The sequence below is a fragment of the Patagioenas fasciata genome, chromosome 6, assembly GCF_037038585.1.
Source record: "Patagioenas fasciata isolate bPatFas1 chromosome 6, bPatFas1.hap1, whole genome shotgun sequence".
NCBI lineage: Eukaryota > Metazoa > Chordata > Aves > Columbiformes > Columbidae > Patagioenas > Patagioenas fasciata.
In genome coordinates, this window is record NC_092525.1 from 9,003,178 (window position 1) to 9,019,787 (window position 16,610).

The window sequence follows — 16,610 nt, forward strand, 5'->3', positions numbered from 1 at the left end:
CATGGTAGGGGGTGCTTGGCTAAATCATCACAGCTGCTCCCAAGGTAGTGTTGGCAGAGAGCAGACGGTAATTAAGATAGTGGCTGGTAAATGCAGATGTTTCATACCTCTCAACCTTGAAAAAATAGGGAGAAGGATTTTTGCAGAGTATTCCTTTCCCGTTACTCTAACGCTGTATGTTCGGTGCACCTTCTTCTGAACCGAAGCGTCACTCAGCCAAACCGGAACTTCCCCAACCATTCATCTGAAGATTTCTGACTGAAAAGACTGCAAACGTCGCAGTTCCCAGGTTATTCGTTAGTCAAATGCCCACAATGCGACTGGGGGATCTGTGAGATGACAGAGGTTGTGTGGAAAGCCACACAGAGAATTCCAGAAACCCCCCTGCCAGTCGCTATAACCAGTGTAGGTGCCACCTTTGGGGGTTAACCTTATTTGCAGAGGAACACCTCCAGATAGCTTTGATAACAAATCAAGTTTTCCTTGCTCAACTTCATCATCATTTCACGCTTACTACGTTCATGTAGGCCATAAACAAAAAGCTAAAAGGAGTGTACTTCATTTAGGTGTTGCACATAGGTACAAAAATGGTTAACTGGAGTAGTTTTGCCACAAATGCCAACTGTCCTGCCTCCTGATACGGTGGAGGTGCAAGACATAATAGGGACAGTATGATGCTGCACAAAAAAAATGGTCACAGCCCAACTTTCAACTGCATGCAGTATTTGAATGGAAATATTCTCTGGCGCCAGTGCCATTTATAAACAATTTACATTTCAAATCCGTAACTGGATTTATATCAGCCTGTGTATGGGCTGAAAAACAATCTCTAATTTTCATTGATTTAGAAAAATGGTGCCTGTCTCCACAGTATGGGCCAGGAGTGGAAACTCAAGCCCTGTTTTGAGCTGGGGTGCCACGTAGCACGGGACGCGCCAGGTTACAAGGAGGGGAATCTGTATCTGGAAATCATCAATGGCCATCAGAGCAACTAGTGATGGCCAAGGTAAATTTGCCTGAATTTTGTTCCAACCTCCTCACTCTTTCAGTATCCAGATGCCTGCATTTTGTATAAAGATGTGTTCATCCTCCTGTGCGTTCAAAACACCGGATTTGACCACAGGCACAATGAGGGGGACACAGAGAGGCGTATTGCTGCCTCTTTGACATGAGTCCAGCAGCACGGTGTGGTCAGTGCCCTGCCTGCGTGTTTCCAGGACGTGGAGCGTCTCCTGTGACCCACGGCCCCAGGCACGCAGGCAGGGACGGGGCTGCTCACCGCGAACGGTCCCAACCCTGCTACATCAGGTTTGTCCCAACCCTGCTACATCAGGTTCGTCCCAACCCTGCTACATCAGGTTCATCCCAACCCTGCTGCATCAGGTTCGTCCCAAGCCTGCCTGGGCCAGTTCTGGCCTCAGAAAAGCAGTTCCAGTCCCAAACCAAGCCAGAAGGCTGATCATTCATCAGCACGACTGCATTGATGCCAGTGCAGACTAGCAGGAAAGACTCTATCTCCGTGTACTTTTAAATCATCAAGCTAATAAGTACCCTGGATGATAAGATGTAATCTTTTAAATGCAGTATGGATTTCTTCCCCTGAATTATGCATGATAACATCTTTAGGCGTGAGCTTTTTTTCCTTTGACTGGAGGAGCTGTGTGGTGGTGGTGGTGGTAATCACTGTGGTTTACAAGCCGGGGAAAGCTCCCTGTTTCTAGACAATCTCTGCCAACTTCCTAGGCATCCTGGGCCCTGCCAGAGCATCTCCAGGAGGCGTGAGGCTGTTAACCCACTGGTTCAACACGCTGACACTGGTCTCCAAGCAAAAGCAGCCAAATTTCACATTGTGAGAAATTAACAGGGGAAAAGGGAATGAAGACTAGGATTTCAAAAGCGACTGGACAAATTCAGATCAAATCTGGCCACATGCGTTTCCCAGCTGGTGCTCACTGGTTGCTCGGCGGTGTGTGGGGATCACACGTTACAAGAGGCAGCAGGCACCAATTAAAACAAACGCTGTGTAACTGTGAGGGTGGTCAGACACTGGAGCAAGGTGCCCAGAGAGGCTGTGGAGTCTCCATCCCTGCAGATACCCAAAACCCAGCTGGACATAGTGCTGGGCACCCTGCTCAACTGGCCCAGCCTGAGCAGAGGGGATGGACGAGATGATCTGAAGATCCCTCCCAACCTCACCCATTCTGGTATTCTGCTTCCTGCTTCTTATACAAGTTTCTGACAATTTTACTGGTCGTTTTGCAGCAAGGAGTGTAATAATATCAATATTTAGCTCTTTTGCAGCATTTTTCCCTCCTTGATCTGCAGTGCCTTTGATGAGGTTTGTGTTTTAACAGCTAAGGGAACTGGGACAGCAAGCAAACAAATGATTTGCTTAATGATTCAGGAAGATAGGGGCAGAGAGACCAAATTTTCTGAGTGTCACCTCCCATTGCTGGAGCGGCACTGCCACTGAAACGCCTGCGAAGTGGCATTTCCAGAGAGATGCCCGGTGTATCCAGCACCCGGTGCCGGCAGAGGCCGAAGGCGCTGGATGCAGCGCACGATCCACGGCTGCAGCCCTTGGACTGTAAATCACTGCAAAGGAGAGAGGCTTCTGTGCTTTGCCAAGGAGACAATGGCGCAGGCAGCTCTGCTCCGCTGAGCTCAGCTCATCCACAAACAAGCAAGCTGGTGCTTTAATGAAGGCGTATTCACAAGTGCTAAAAACAGACTTTACCCACCGTTGCTTCAACCTAAAGGTCTAGTTTCTGCATATCACATTATATTTTTATTTTTCTCAGTGCTTCTACTGCAGGTCTCAGATTTGGTCAAGTTGCAACGTATAAACGCAGAAACATTCTTTATTATTATTATCAATCCTTAGACTGATGTTTCCAATTGAAAAAAAAGAAATCCTTAACTAAAGCTTCCACTGCTGCGATTCGGCAGCTCAATGTATTTTGATATATTGACAAGTACACCTTTATAAAAAAAAAGTACCGGATTTCCTAATGAATATTGCAAATCAGGCAGAAGAGCAGATGTGCGTGCATGTCCACAGACACACAAGCACAGAGCTCCCACTTAATGTACTTGCTTAAATCCCAAATCCTGGCAAACAGGAATGATCTGTTTGTTATTCTTTTGGTGAGCCGAATACATGGACTGTGTTTATATGGCATAGAGGAAGCAAGCAATGGCCATTTATGGACGATTAATCACAACCATGGATTCTTTATTTCCTATTTATGGGTGACACAGTGGGCTGAATTTTAATCAGCTCTCACTAGGTTGGGTTTTGGTGTTTCTGCTTTCAGCAGTTAACACGTTAGAGATAACCCAAAATGAACGGCTGTGGACTGGGACTGCTCTCTGGTTTTAGCAAAGACTTTGCTCATTTTGTTTCAGAGAAAAGAACAAAATAATGTCTTGTGAGTGTGGGCTTCTGGGAAGGTACCTTGGAAATGGGTGAAGTTAGTGGTAACATCACATAACAGTATAACAGTGAGCCGAGTTCAACTAAAACCAGCTCTGAGCCCAGATTTCCACTGTCTCTGCAAATGAACATGCGGGTTTAATGTTTTCTGGACTTGTTAGTTGGTTGACGAAGCTGGCTTTCCTTAATGGCCAGAACTGGGAGCACAGCTGTAGCTGGAAAGGCTGGCACAGTGAGTGCTGTGAGACTTCAGGCAGAGCTCAGCAAGGCGCACTTCAGTATTATTGCAGGGATGGCTCCTTTGTTCTTCCTCGGTTTTTAAGTTAAACACACAGTACGGCAGAACGCTCTTAAGCAGAGGCACAATCTTCAACCTTCCGTTCAAAGAGTGAAGAATAATTAACAGAGCCCTTATGTCTTCTCCTTGGATGATGCTCAGTTTGACCTTTACAGTACTAAAGTGGTATTAAGATAAGAATCATGTACTGTATCCTGACCTCAGTTTCACCATGGCGCATCCGAATTTGGAGGCAGACCACTAAAGTAACTAGAATTGACTGGGACTAAGACTGGTGCACGTGGCATTCGGTATTTCTGGCGTTTATATCCAAGCAGGATCCATTACATCACCCCACACCTGCCCTGTGCACCCTGCACAAAATGTGTTTATTACGTGTGGCGCTAATCACACAGCAGGCGATTAAAATGCAGAGCATTTTGAAAGTCAAATTGGCCTTTTACATCACATAATTTGGGATGGGGGCCAGATTGTTCTGGATGATTTAGATACCTAACTCAATCAATGAGTACGAGACATCGAAATGCCTTTGGAAAAAAAACAACCTGCAGTCCCTAATCTTTAAATTTCATCTTTAATTTTGGAGTGAAATTGGTGCTTAGAAAATATATAGCTCAGGGAGGGCAGGGAGAGAAGAGTCCAGTGAGCAAAGCTGAAATCTCGCTGAGCCAAAGAGGAGATGGGGAATTAGGAGGCAGTTCTGGCTGCTCGCTCGCAGGATACATTCACAGAGTCGATATAGGGGGATGATGCCATCCAGCCCCTACAAATCTACAGTCCTTTCAAACGAGGACCCCTGGCTGACAGATACTTCTCCAGGCATTAAGACTCTGGCAGCCCAACCAAAGTACAAGATCAAGAAAGTAAATTTGAAGGAGTTACTTTATTACAGATAACGTTGCCTTTTCCAGATAGTTAAACCCACGCTTCAGTTAAACCCACCGAAGCAAACGCCACGTTGCAATTTAGTCGGGAAAAGCAGCTTGCCCTAAGATATGATACAGGACAAGCAAAATTAATAATTTTGAGATGTATCATCATAGGAAGAACGTGGGGATTTTTTTTTCCTTCTTTTTATTTGGACTCTTGAGATTCTTCTCTGGGCTACTATCTAAAGCCCAATTTTGTTCAGTTTTCATACCTTAGCACAAAAACAGGCCTCCGAAAAGCACGCAGCGTTATACTCTGCCATACACAGTGGGCCAGCTGGAGAAGAGCCACTTCACCGATGGGTGTTACTCAATGATGGCAAGAATTTAAGGGATTTTCACAAAATGAGTGTTTAGCCCACAAAGGCACTTGGGGACGTGGAGACTATTTAGAGATTCGGAGGCCTGAGACTACAGAAAACCACTCTGAAATTACCCGCTGGCCTCAGGTTGTGCTTTGCGTTGGGAGGGGATGCTCCAGCTGCCTTGTCTGGAGCAACCGACAGATCTCAGTCTTCAGAGCCACCAACGCTGCAGCACTGGAGTCCAAGCTGTGACTCGAGGTGGGATTTACAGAGCAGGAGGTGCTGTGCAAATGCAGTGATGAAATGCAGTGATGGAGATGATAGTTTCTTTCTTGACGCACAAATGATTTTCAGGTTTCTCAGGGTCCCACTCACTTGCCTGGTTTGAGAAGAGAAGAACACCGCTTGTTTAGGCACATGTGGCTGAGCTTTCAAGACCACACACGTGTGCATGGGCAGCCCAATGTTAACAGGAGATTTCCATCAATTCCTGAGCACAGTCAGTTTGTCCTGTGCTACATCTCGAAAGTATGAACAGAATGGAAACGAAGGTCTGCTCCTCGTGAGTAACAACTTATCATCTCTTTTATGTAACATGCTACAATGAAGATTATCAGAGCTGCATTCACAATTTCCAAGTCCAATTCTTTTTTATTCTATTAGGTATTAAGCTTTTAGATCCCACACGTGGCTTTGAAAAGCTCAGTTTGTAGGTCAGGAACGCCACAGAGATGTGTAACAATTTACTCCTTGCCACAGGCTTTGTCGGCAAACAGACACAGACGGGTGGAGTGGGACTCCAGCGATGGATGCTGGCCAACAACCAACACGTTGTACCTTCCAAGCCCTGGTACCACAACCCAATGTATGTGGGAACCACAGCCTAGGAGCCGGCTGGGAGAACGTGCCCAGGCCACCCTTACTGCACAAAAGCTCCATCCCGTTGCTCTTGCTACCCTCTGGCTTCTAGGGAACACCGTATTAGAGCAGCGATTTGATCCTCAAGGGTTGGAGCGTGCAAGATGCAAAGCAAACCAGCACGGTTCCTCTTCAACAGTCAAGCAAATGAATCTAAATTCAGGTGTGTATTTGACTGCCCAGCATGGGGGGTAGTGGGCTCAACCACAGGGGATGCTGCACTTGGCCATTACAGCATCAGCCTGGGTTGCGAGCATCCTTACACTAATTTCCTTTTCTGACGTCTAAAGTCAATATTTCTTTTTCTTCTCCCGGTTTCTATCTAGATCACTGTTCAAAGACGTGAAAAACGCTGAAGACAAGACTAAAATTTGCACTAGAGCACAAGCCAACAGGTCAATGAAGACACAGCTCATCATGCAATGGCCTGTGCCCACGTGTCAGCCAAAAAGGAGTCAGAGGAGGATTGTGCCTTCAGTCTGCTGGTTTTCGGCCTCCAGCAGGCCCTCGCACGTCACAGCAGTAAGTGTGGTCCCCAAACTCCAGCAGTAAAGAGAAAGCTGTTCCCAAGGTGTCTTCTTGGAAGCAGCGAAGTTGCTTTAGATTGATGTTTATTTTTATTTTGTGATCATAGCTAATTAAAAGAAATTAATAGAAACAGAGCCAGATCCAAAAGTTTATTAGAAAAGAGGCATTGTAGTTTAATTATGCCACTATGTTGTGTACGACACAAAGCCCACTGAAATCTGAATTCTTGATGATCTCTGGAATTTGACTGAGAGCTCTTTGGCCTTAGGGAGAAACTTGACAATTACTAATCTACATATGCTGACAATCTCTACATATCAGGGGCCCCACGAGGGTCTTTAATTGCTCTGTAAACTTCAAACTGGAGTGTTCTTCAGTAGGAAAAAACAAGACGTTGCATTCGAGCTAAAGCAGAGTGGTAGTTGACATGTTTATTAAATACCCCCAGGCTCCAGAGGACTGCAGGGTGGAAGGTTCTCTGGGTAGAAGAAGCTATAAATGCAGCACCAGATTTATTCAAGACAGAACAATTATGCGTGAATGCTCAGGTGCGACTCCGGCACGATGGAGCCAGGAGAGCTTCCTGCAAAAGCGTTTCCACAATTACACACCACGTTTCTATTCCCTTGCTCTCACGGCCCTTTTTGCCACGTTTGCTGGAGTTTTACATACAAAATGTCTGCACGACTCGCACGGAGGTGGGCAGCGCGTTTTATAAGGTGCAGACCTGAGCTTTTTCAAAATCCAAATCTGTGATGTTTGCCTCACTGTTGCATTATTGTAGGCAGTGAGTTTTGTCCACGTACGTGGCAGGGAAGGGGCTTCCATCTTCCAAGATACCTTCAGTACAGGACCTAAATTCAAGCCAGAAATTTTAGTAGGTCTGGCCCAAAATGCAGCTGCAGGAAAACGGATCATTTCACAGGAGAACTCTGAGCTTCGTATCCCTTCCCTTTAATTCACAGTTTGACACAAGCTCACACTGATGATTAAGGTTACTTGTCTGGTGTGGATGGCACAGAAGGTTGTTCTAGCTCATTCTCCTGTTGTTGGATTGATGATGTTGGCTTGGATGTTTACCTTGTAATATAATCGTCAAGCAAATTCCGATTGCTTCATTTCTCGTTTTATTTCTTTGTAGTTCAGGAACATCTAGAGTTATCTTTCCACTGCTATGAGGGTTCACCACCTCAACTGAGCTGACCACAGCGCATGGAGAAAAAGATAGCACCGACCCTCCAGAAGCCATCGGATACAGCAGCATCGGTCTGGTGAGAGGTCTTACCAGGCAACGAAGTTCATCAGGAAATAACTGGAAGGAATAAATCTGGAAACACCCAGCGCCGGCTCCATTCTGGGCTCTAACGACACAATCCAAACCTTTGAATTTGGGGAAGGAGTGTTATTGATGCAACACGTTAAACAACCTTAACACCAGTGAGCAATGGCACCACTGTAACACTTGTTTATTAGGAAAATGCATCTGATCTCAAAGGCCTGCATGACAAGTTCATTACATATCAATTTAATTAGCTGATTTACATTTAATTTACATTTCAATTAATGTCTTTAGCAACAAAACGTTGCCTTAATAGGGTAATTGCCTGTTAGGCAATATGTAAAAGAATAAATAGTCACATTCTGAGGAAGAATTCCTATTTTCAATTTTTTATTACCATAAATAACCTAAATAATTATTGCTCTTAAGGGGCCATGTCCCAGTTCCCTTCTGGGCCTAATTATAAAGACTTAGTACCTCATTAAGCAAAATGGTTTCGGAGTCACAGAAAAGCATTACTCTAATCGTGACTCATTAGTTTCAACAAAAGAGGGGAAAACTGCAAAAGTCGGCACATTTCACCATATTATTCTTGTGGTTCATAAGCAGCAGAGAAGCGGCCGTTACAGCTGTGGAGGCGTTTCTGTCATGAAGCCCTATTTTCAGATTTATTGATTTCTTTGGTGTAACTTTGGTCATTAAAACAGAGTCTTGTCCGACTGGAAAAGCTGGCACATGTGCCCCTGGCATGGAGCAAGAAGCTTGAGTTTTCTGCTCCCTGAGAGCTCACCTCTTCCCCTTGTGGCCACACGGCTGGTGACTTGGTTTGGGGCTGCAGTGTCGGGTACATCTTCTACCATGCCAGAAGGGTTGTGCTTTCATCACCAAAATCCACCCTCTGGCAATCCGATGTAAAACACTGATCTCGTACACGCTCGCTCTGCTGGTTCAAATGTGTTTGTAAAAGCGGGGCAGGTTTGGCATGGCGCTGGTGGCTTTTATGCGACACTGGGTGCTGAGCCTCTGTGGCACTCCAGCGCTTGGCTGGATCCAGCACCGTCTGTCCCTCAGCAGCCAACAGTGAAGCTGCTGCAGACTGTGCCAGGAGCTCTGGCTGCTTTGATTCAATGATTCCATGATTCTACGTGGCTGCACCTCACCTGGATGAAGTTTTTCTGCTGGCGATCGGTGGTGCGGAGATCCAGAACTGACGACTGCAACTAAGGCATTGATTGCATTTGCTTAAAACAATGTAAGCAAATGAAAAAGGGACTGATTGAGATATTGTTTAGCAAAGAATAAATTTGTAATATTCTAGGAATATATAGAGCTTTTAGAACGGAAGTGTTTAACTAATGAGAAAACAAACTTTTCATTTAGTGTTAGTTTCCTCATTAGCCTTTAATATATAAAAGACCCCTAAACTCAAACAACATCGTGCTATTCTTTCTTCAGTTGTAGAGAAATCTAAGGCTAGGAATAGTATTTCTTAATGCTGGAAGAACATATAATCAGTGGGTGGGGGGATTGCTTCATTTTCATTTCCCTTTTGCCTTTTCTTTTCCCTTTCCTTTTTCTTTCCCTCTCATTTCTTCTTTTTTTTTTATTTTTCTTCTTTCTCTTTTCCTTTTCCTTCTTTTCTCTTTTCTCTTTGCTTTTTGCTTTTTTCTTTTATTTTCTCTCTTTTTTCTCTCTTTTCTTTTCTTTTCTTTTTCTTTTTTCTTTTTTCTTTTCCTTTTTTCTCTTTCTTTTTATCTTTTCTTTTTCTTTTTTCTTTTCTTTTTCCTTCTTTTCTCCCTTTCCCTTTCCCTTCCCCTTTTCTTCTTCCCTCTCCTCTCCTCTCCTCTCCTCTCCTCTTTCCTTTTCCCCTTTCCTTTCCTTTCTCACTTTTTTTTTTTTTAGTAACAAAGTGTACTGTCCTCACTTCACAGGTAGTTAAAGTGGCCACATAGAAACGTTCAGTGACATTCCATACCTCAGAGCCGCAAGCAGCACCCCCGCAGTCCAGCCAGCCCACTCCAAGGGCTCCTGACACCACTGGGGGTTGTGCTGGAGTTTGGAACTCATCTTCAACCCCAAGGTCTCCAGCCAACTCCAGGCTGCTGCGCAAACACCGCACGATGCTGGGCCAGGTCAGCTCTGTAGCTCCCCCAGCTCCAAAGGCCGCTCATCCGGACTGCGTGCCTGCGCAAATTTAATGCCAGACATCGGGCACGCTCTGGTTCCTCAGGGCTTCATTTTCCTAGAACAGGGTGCTCTGTGTAGGGCAGTGAAAAAGAAATCAGGTGGGAGTCACTTTGTTCTAGTACTAAATGCACCCTTTCAGCAGGCTAAGGAAATCAGTGCTGTTCTTGGGAGAGAAAAAGAGACAGAAGCTTCTGCTTCCAAAGAAAAGGTCTTATTACCCTAAGAAGTTAATTGCTGAGGACTCAGATCTATCTCCTGGTATTCTGCATTTTATTTTTGCTCCTACACTTGATGGATCCAGAATTCTCTTCTGAGCTGCTAACTCAATTTTTGCTTTTTAAAGCTCATTTAAAACCTTTCCTACTTCCCCATGCCTGTGATTAACACTAATCCACTCTACCCTTTATTTTCCTACAGCTGCTTATATTCGCCCCTTGCTGCAGCCTGCAAGGATTCTAATTGGCACCTGCTCTTCTTTTCGGGCGCTCATTTTTCTTTCCTCCTGCTCCGTTCTCTCTGTGTTGCTATCTGGGCTGCTCTATGCCATCCTGCTATACTTTCTAGCCCAGATCTGCCTGGTGCTGTAAAGGATTTGATGATTTTCTTTAGGAAGGACTCTAATAATAGCCCAATCCTGCCCCTTTACGAATCTTCCCTACAATGGAAAAAGAAAATGTTCTGCCCTCCAGTGAATTCCATTGAAAATCAAAAGTTCTTGTTAAAATAAAAATAATAATCCCTCTCTGTTCCTGAAGGATTGGAGAAATTTTAAGAGAGCAATGTTCTAATTTATGGGGAATTTGAGCATAGATCTCAGAGCTCCCTATTAAACAGAGTAACTTCAGCTATTATTTAAAAGGAGGGTTTCAGTTTTCTTCTCTAACAACAAGCAACAATTTTATAACACAGAAACAAGCCAGCCAGAAAGTCCTTGAAGTTCTCTAGTGACTTTGCTGTTGTCAATCAAATTAACATGGAAGATGCTTGAACGCTTCTACTGTAATGGGCAGAGGGACAAAACGCCTGACACACTGCAGAGAGGCTTTTGAAAAACAAGTGCCCAGATGCCATCTGAGCTGGATGTGGCCAAGAGAAGCCAGAGCCCAGGACCGTAATGGGATGTGATGGATTCGGAGCTTTTGCTGCCATTTCAGGTGGCCAATGCCAACACTGATTTCTCAGCTGGTGCCCCAGCCTGGCTGCCCTGTTGAGACGCTCTCCCCCAGCCTGGTGGCTGACACTCACCTCCCGCCCCTGCTCTCGAGTTAAGCCAGCCCCGAGGAGCCTGCAGCCACGTTGTGCCCTTGTGCTCAGAGCCCCCAAGCACCAGCTCCCAGCCTGTAGTTCAGAGCCCTCTCCTCTCCGCTCTGCTCAGTAAGCAGCACTTTACCATTTACTTTTGCACATGCTCTACAGAATCACAACGTTTACAGACAGGACATATTGTGTTAGACTGTTAGAGTAGCCTCCTGTACCTCACGGACCATTAAATATTGTTGTCACTTTTTTGTTTGACTAAAATATGTTTTGTTTTGAAAAACGCACTTCTTGAGTCAAATCCTCATTTTTTTTCGGTATTGTCAGAAGACAGAGAATTCACTTTCCCCTTGATAGCTTGTTCCAGTGGTTACTCGCTTTCTCTGTTACCATATAATGCTCAATATCTAATTCCATTTTTTTCTAGCTTCAGCTTCCAGCAACTGCCTCTTGCTACGGCTTTTCTAGTTATTTAAAAATCCATTTTATATCTTGCATTTTTCAATTCAAAGGTACATATTCACTGCCATCAAGCCACAGCTTTTGGCTTTCCGCCCAGGCCCCTGTGCTCCCGCAGCTGGAGCCACCGCAGCTCCCGCTCCACGGGCAGCGGTTCTGCGCAGAACACGGGCGCCCTTCTGTGCTCCTCCAAGCTGGATGCTCTGAGTTACTGCAGGACCAGAGTCATCGTCTCTTCGTCCATGACCATTGTCTTGAGCTGCTTTCCCAACCCGACAACGTTCATTTCTTCACTTTTTAAATACAAAGCCGTGCATGCATGAGGAGTAAAACACTCTTAATTTATTCTGCAAAAGTGTTCATCAAGTGAGAGACAGGACTTTGGGAAAAGATTAAGAGCTTACATTTTTCATTTGACTTATTTCACATAAAATTTCATAGAGGATAAAATGATGGGAGGCAAAGAAGCAATGATATTTCTGTTTTATCTCTGTCTAAGGACCATAAATCTTTCTGAAGTATCATTAATTATAGCTGCGCCATTCACAACGCTATTGTTAAGGGTCTATCAGCAGTCCCACTATAACCCCCTATTTTCAGGGTTTTATAACTTGGTTAGAAGAATTGTGTTTCAGGCAAAAACTTGGCTGGGGCAACGTCTCCATCTAAGAGCTTTTTTTTAAAATGTAAAACAAAAAGGGAAGTGTTACCTGTTCTGAATTGAGTAAGGGAGAGCCCAGGAATTTTCTAGGGGCACAAAGCTAATGCCATCTTGGCTGATTTTATCTGTACCATTTGTGAATTCATAAGACTGTATCCACAGAAGTTATCTTTTAGATTAATTCAGATCATTCCTTTAGAATGCAAGTATCCAATTACTGCAACTGAATTCAAGATCTGCAATATTCCTCTAGTGGCTGTAATCAAATCGGATTTGATTTCTTCTTTAGCTGCAGCCAGTCAAGAAAGAATTGAGCAGACCTGGAAAATGGCTTACGTGTTAAAAAAATCTTCAGTGTTGTTAGATAGACTTTTTTGGCATTTTCTGTTGTTGTTGCAGGCGTGACATACATTAAGAATCAGTGAGGTTAATGGTCACATCCCCCAAGTGAGTACTGGCTTAGCAGTAATACAGAGGAATTGCTCTGACACAGCTGGGCCACAGTGAAATGCTAGAGAGGTGTTGGGTTTCTCCAGATGTGAAAATGCTCTTCAATAGGCACTAGCGAGACCAGGAGGGCACAGGGAAGAACCGGCTCTGCTTCCCCTACACAATGACACGACCAGCCGGCCTTTTGGCTGCAGTAACTTGTGAGTTCATCAAGGAAGCCTGAGAGCTCTGCCCAGCCGTGTCCTTGCAAGTTAGGAAAGAACAAGATGCTCAATAAGACCAGACTCAGAAAATCATTGAGGCCTTTTTCTAAAGCAATGGATATTAATGAACAGCAACTTCTGGGCAACTTTTTTTCCTGCTTTAAAGTAGAAAGATTAGATGAAAATGTATTTTGCAAAGAGTGTGCTGACACCCTCAGGTAATCTCCATCCTCTGTCCTCATCAATAATCTAACACTCTGCCTTCCCTCACACATTACTGTCTGCAATAATGCAATTCACTTCGGTCCCCTTCGATCCTATTACAATCTCACATTACAAAATTCTTCCAGCTCAGCTCTACAGCGTTCTGGGATTGTTTAGTCTTTACTTTCCTGGCTGTTTTCCTCAAGTACAATTCCTCACACAGGAACTGACTTTTGTGAATTGCTCATTTAACCTAGTGGTGAGTGAGAAGATCAAATAAGTAATGCACGTGGGGATTGTCCTATGGGGTCCCTAACGTGCTCTGAGTCCGCTTTGAACACCGTTGAATGTATCTTGTGATAATGAGTTTCACTATCTGAAGCACTGTCTTCTATCAGTTTTGATTGTGTTGTCTTTTAATTTCATTGCTTGTGTCCTTTGAAAGGATAAATAGGCAAGGGTAAATAGAAGAATCCATTTCTACATATCATTCAATCCCTTATGTACTGCTTTTTTATTACATCTTTTTTTTTTCCCTCTCCAAAGTGAAATGGTCTTAATGTTGTGTTTGTTTGCTTTTTCTAATACAGAAATCTTTCCACATCTCATTATTTTTTGCTGTTATTTGAGCAGATGTCTTCCTGGAATTCTCCACAGTTATTAATGACGAGACAATCGTACTCAGTGATGATATCTAAATAAAGGGCTGAATGTGCAGAAAGACCGAGGTCTCTCCTGGCTGCTTTGTCAACATCAGGGGCTTAGACAGGAATGGCTGACAACATTCAGAACTGCAGGAGAAGGTGGAAAAAACACGGAAAGCTCCTTTATTTCCATCATTCTTATTGCCAGACCAACTGTGCAACGCCGCTTCGCACCCAGCGTCGTGCTCCTGAAGTTTAAGGAGAAAACTGTTCTTGGCTTCATGAATCTCTGAGAGATGCAGTGATGTTAGACTTGCTCTCTGAGCTTCAGTCTTATCTAATTCTGACTAATCCACAGCGTTTTCCAGGTTCTGAACTTTAGCATATCCAGTGTTAGCAAACCTGACTCTTCCCATTTTTCCCACTTCACGTATTTTATAGCATATTTCAAAACATTGAAACTCCTGAGGTCTGAGCCTCAGGAGCGCTGCAACAATATGGTATAATTCTTGTGATAATTATCTTCCACCAGTGCAAGTTACTCCTGGTTTGCAGTGATAGAAGTAAGAGCAGAATTTTGATGACGGCAGGGTTCTTCCACAGCGGGCATGGCGGAGGGGCCGGAGGATGGAAAAGACGAAGCTTTTAAATGGTGGAGATTGCAACAACCTTAACATAATGCAGAGCTGTCATCCAGGCTTTTTATTGCATGGAACTAAGTCTAAGTAGCATTACAAGAAGATTTACTTTTGTAAAGGCAAAGGAATTCATGCACTTTCACAGCAGGAAGACTTCACAGCAGTTAAAACCTCAGGTCTATTATAGAATGCACTTTTTGTGGTTTTGCTTCTCGGTTTTGTTCATTACCAAATAGATTTGCGCAGAAAGTCGGGGTTTCTCCTCGCTGTCCCCCATATCCCTGCGTCATTGTTCCTGCAGTGCAATGTGAGACTGAATTATGCACTTCATCATAACGAGAAGGTCCAGATGGCTCTCAGGCTGCTGCAGGAAGGGCTGGGCAGGAAAATCACTGCAGCAGCACCAGCCACCGCTTTTCCTTCCAAGGCCCAGCAGGGTGAAGTGGCAGAAACTCTGCAGACCGGAGGGATGGAGAAGAACCTCTGCTGAGTCCACAGCCCACCAGTCTAACCCAGATAGTCCTCAGTTTAACAGGGAAAAGCACTGAAATTCATGGGTGCCTTATCAGTTCAGAGCAGCCTTCTGTCCTGCCTCGTGCTCCTTTTTCAAAGGTTATAAAGTACTTCTGTTCCAGGGCACCGCACATGGATGTTAAATATTCATCACAAACATGATGCCATTTTTGATTTCAGCATTTATCTACCTCCTGTTCTTACATGGCCACGCTTACCACAATATCTCATACTTCGCAATCTTTAACACATTATTTATCCCTCCAAAAAGCATGTGTATGAAAAGTACCTGAAAATAAGCAATAAAGCATTTTAGTATTGTTACCATCTGAGGCTATGGATGTTGGAGAGTTTTCTTCTCATTAACTCTGGAAGGCTATTCATAGCCTTGAGACTGATAATGCATAGGAAATTATTTTATCCAAGCGTTTTATCCACTGATCTATGTATCAGAGGCCTGCAATTCAAAAATTAGTGTTTCTCAGGTTCTAAATACAGAATCTCATCCCTTGCTCAGAAGTCACAGTAATGTAAATAAGGCCAGCATTTGTAGTCATTTCTTAATTTTAAAATTGTAATCTATGAATGGATTAAACATCACTACTAAGAGTTGATAGCACTTCTGTCTCCACAGGCACATTATGTTCTTTGCATCGGAAGTTGGTGGCTTTTTCATTTGTTTCGAGGTTTTGGTTTTTTGTTTTGTTCATTTGATTGGTTGGGGGTTTTTTTAATGGTGGTTGTTGTTGTTGTTTTGGTTTTGTGGAGTTTTTTTGTGGTGGTGTTGGTTTTTGGTTTTTTAATTAAAACCCAAAACATTTTGAGACTGCCGATTCTTTCCAGATCACTTAGCTCTATCTTTCTAGATCACTCCGCACCAGTTTTCCTTGAATTGGAAAATTACAATAAAGCCAGTCATGGGATGCCTTTGAGCTTAACCCCTCTCACAGCCTGAGCTGCCAAAACAGAAAGTCGGACTATTTTGGTGTTATAGGTGACTGTGAGTACTCTGAGAACAATTTAGCAGAAAACAAGTCGGGGAATAACACTGATACGGTCACAATGGTGCTCCAGATCAGTGCCGTACATCTGTTTAGTAACCGAAATGGAAAGGCAGGCCTGAAAAGACAGCTTCAGATGTGTGGAGATGAGTCTCTGAAGATGGGGCCAGTCAGAACCCATCGTGCCCACTCTGTGCCTCACCAGAGGACGCTAAAACAGGACCCTCTAAAGGGCCCAGATGCCGAGCACTGCTTTTTAGCTACTCAGCCCTGGAGCTGTGTAAAACTTGTTTGGTATCCCTGTTTCTAAACGGAAGGCTCTCCTGGCACCTGTCCGCAGGTCCAAGAAATTGTGGGGATGCAGACGGGTTAGCGTTTGGGCTTGATTGTCTTCTTCTTCAACCCTAATGATTCTGATCCTACACCCTCATGCTCCCTTTCGGATGTCCCACAGCATCGCTCTGCCCGTGCCGCCTGCCTCCTCCCCAGCTCTGTGCCAGGCGCTTTACACCATGCACCGGCGACCCAGCCCTCAGCACAGCACCCATGGCCATGGCCGTGACCCTCTGTCCTTCAGAAGGCCAAGGGCTCGAGAACTGCCCCACTTCTAACACATCCCCCGCAGCTCAGGCCCACAGGCCCGCCTGTGAGGGGCAGGAGGACGGGAAGCGGCGCCTGAGCTGCAGCAGGGCGGAGGACA

General features: G+C 44.5%; 1 long non-coding RNA gene across 1 annotated transcript; it reads left to right on the forward strand.

The window, feature by feature from the left end:
* Positions 1 to 1,667: 1,667 nt before the first annotated feature.
* Positions 1,668 to 15,236, forward strand: LOC139828257 (uncharacterized). The gene is made up of 5 exons (XR_011739660.1): positions 1,668 to 6,049; positions 6,213 to 6,408; positions 7,556 to 8,945; positions 9,625 to 11,254; positions 13,748 to 15,236. It is a non-coding gene; the product is annotated as an uncharacterized lncRNA (long non-coding RNA).
* The last annotated feature ends 1,374 nt before the right edge of the window (positions 15,237 to 16,610 follow it).